At 34.2% G+C, this 3,391-nt stretch overlaps 1 pseudogene; it reads right to left on the bottom strand.

The window, feature by feature from the left end:
* Positions 1 to 1,205: 1,205 nt before the first annotated feature.
* On the bottom strand, positions 1,206 to 1,969 carry LOC127699072 (neo-calmodulin-like; annotated as a pseudogene).
* Positions 1,970 to 3,391: the final 1,422 nt, after the last annotated feature.

Here is a 3,391-nt window from a genome sequence, read left to right on the forward strand (position 1 = left end):
CTTTTTTTTATTCTGTACACTAACTGTAGATACTTTGTACAGCAAGTTACTGTACAGAACTAAGATATGTCTGGTCAGCCCTATCCCCTGTGACATAAGGTAATGTCTTATTTACAGCCATTCCACAAATAATAGAATACTCCAAGTTTTGTTTAACAAGAAAACTGCTTTGTTGTCTTGTGATTGGGAGTTTTCAGGTTCAATCCCTAACCAGGTCAACCCAAAGACTTTAAACTGTTAGGGCATTGGCTAGTAGGCTGGAGTCTAGCCATTTCCAACTGATTTTTTCAGTTGGTTTTATGTTGTGTTGTTACGCCACTGTACCAGATTATGAGAGGATTGAGCGCACACAAACATGTTTAACTCCATCTTCTTTATTTGCCTGTCCCAAATTAAAAGCTTACGGTCTGTCAGTGGTTGTCATTTGTTGCTTTTTGTCATATTTGTTTTAGTTTATTGTTTTGATTGTTTTTGCTAATAGTTGAAGGCCATACGGTGACCTATAGTTGCTTAAATCCACATCATTTGGACTCTGATGAATAGTTATCTCGTTGTCAATCATCCCACATCTTATTTTTACATTACAGTTATTAATTTGAGTATTATATAATACCTGGATATTTTTAATTTTGTAATCATTTGCCATTTGGCGTTAAGCTGCAGCCAATCTTTCAATCAATAACTATTGGAACTTAAGGATATCAAACAGTAAATGTTTCTGTAGATAAGTTCTACCCACCATTTTTTTCTTAAAATGTCCTGTACCAAGTCAGGAAAATGGCCTTTGTTATATTATAGTTGTTTCTGTGTGTGTTACATTTTAATGTTGTGTTTTTGTTGTGTCGTTGTTCTCCTCTTATATTTGATGCGTTTCCCTCAGTTTAAGTTTGTAACCCGGATTTGTTTTTATCTCTATCGATTAATGAGTTTCGAAAACCGGTATACTACTGTTGCCTTTATTTACTTAGTTGGTTTTGATATTCAAAACAAGAGCAACTGAGTTAACGACAGATTATGGTAGGTTTTATTATCATTTTCTTAGTAATGTTTCGTGGACTGCAGTTTTTTTTCTCCATTTTTAACATGGACATTGGATATGATGGCATATAGGGAAACTTGTTTTGATGGTAGATAAGTGAGTTTAAAAGCATATATCTAAAGCTGATAAATGAACCTTGCCGCTGTAAATATACCTCTAAAAAATATTATACTCTATTTACACAACAGAACTTTACTTTGTTACCCTCATAGTTGATTTTCTCGTCACCATCCACATCAGCATCTTTAACCATAGCATCTAATTCTTCCTCCGAAATCTTCTCTCCATTATTGGATAGAATTGTTTTAAGTTCTGGTGCAGTTACATAACCGTCTCCGTTTTTTTATTAAACAGCCTGAATGCATCGCGCACCTCATCTGCTAAGTCTACTGATTTCATCATATCAGTTGCCATTTGGAGAAATTCAGGAAATTCTATTGTTCCGTTACCTTTGATAGAAAAACATAAAATAAAATAGTAATTTAAATTTTACTCCGGTTAAAAATCGATCTGATTAAAATACGGATCCTGTGTCGGCTTTTGCTCGTAAGTCCAGCAAGGCGGACACAATATATGTATTTTTGATTATTTTTATCAGATTGGTTAAAAGTAATTCCCTATACAATTTCGTTTTTAATTATATTTAAATTGCAGTTAAAGACGGTCATTTTTTTTTTATCTTGCTCCGTTTCATTAAATCTATCCTCACTCAGAATTATACGAAGTTTACTAACGTAAGTACAAACATAGAATGACATGAATATCAACAAAACTATGTATCCTAAACTCCAAACTGAAATGATAAATACCATCTTTGTCAACTTTCTGTACCATTTCTTTGACTTCATTTTCAGTTGGATTTTGTCCCAGTGATCTCATTACAGTGTCTAGTTCTTTGATTGTTATGGTGCCATCACCATCTTTGTCAAAAAGTTAAAAAACCTCTTTAAAATCTAAATAAACATAAAAGATATCTTGACATTATTGAAAAAGATAAATAATAATAAGCCCCATTCACATAAACAATGTGCCTAAAGCACCGATGATTCATCTTTTGTGCTTTTTTTTTGGTGGTGGTGCTGGTTGTGGTGCTGGTGGTGGTGGTGGTGGTGGGGGGAATTAAACATATTTATTCTAAAACCAGTTGTTGGCATGACACGGGTTATGTTCTTCTCATATATTTTATGATGGTATAATACTAAACCCCTAACAGGAGGGATTGTGCCTGATATTCATATGATGAAGACATAATCTTTCAATCAGTTTAATTGAGGTCTGGAGCTGGCATGCCAGTTACAGCTAGTAGTCCGTTGTTATTTATGTATTATTGTCATTTTGTTTATTTTCTTTTGTTTCCTATTCTGACATCGGACTCGGACTTCTCTTAAACTGAGTTTTACTGTTCGTACTGTTGTACGTTTGTTTTTTCTACATTGGCTAGAGGTATAGGGGGAGGGTTGAGATCTCAAAAAACATGTTTAACCCCGCCGCATTTTTGCGCCTGTCCCAAGTCAGGAGCCTCTGGCCTTTGTTAGTCTTGTATCATTTTTAATTTTAGTTTCTTGTGTATAATTTGGAGTTTAGAATGACGTCCATTATCACTGAACTAGTATACATATTTGTTTAGGGGCCAGCTGAAGGACGCCTCCGGGTGCGGGAGTTTCTCGCTGCATTGAAGACCCATTGGTGGCCTTCGGCTGTTGTCTGCTCTATGGTCGGGTTGTTGTCTCTTTGACATATTCCCCATTTCCATTCTCAATTTTATTTCTGTTTTGACCGGTCGTCAATAATTCGTACGGTGCAATTTTTGTTAATTCAAGGTCAAAGGTCAAGAATGAACATTCATAAATTTCTTAATAATCTAATAACAAAATTATCTTTGCTGGTTCTTTTTGATTTTTTTTCTTCTAAAAATCATATGAACATAATATAACAGAATACCAGAATTATAAATCAGGTGCACATTAAAATGTTAATTGCGCAATAGTTACAGAAAATTGCAATTTTTTAAAAATCTTTTAACAAGAGGCTGTCAGAGAGACAGCAAACCGGATTTTCCTGCAGAGGTCGAACCCTGAACAGTTGAGCAAGTATGGACACTACATTTAAACTTAAAACAGTTCTGAATTTGGATTATGATTGAATATTTGACAAATCATAGGTTTGTGACACAAAATGAATGTAGTCGAAGAACTGATATATTTGAAATTGGACATTTAAATACCTATTATGGTCCAATATCTAAAATCTAAGTACATATTAGAATCAGCATATTAAAGAACCCCAAGAATTCATTTTTTGATGAAATCAGACAAAAGTTTAATCTATGACCCTTTGGACCTCAATGTGGAC

The sequence above is a fragment of the Mytilus californianus genome, unplaced genomic scaffold (assembly GCF_021869535.1).
Source record: "Mytilus californianus isolate M0D057914Y unplaced genomic scaffold, xbMytCali1.0.p SCAF_4, whole genome shotgun sequence".
NCBI lineage: Eukaryota > Metazoa > Mollusca > Bivalvia > Mytilida > Mytilidae > Mytilus > Mytilus californianus.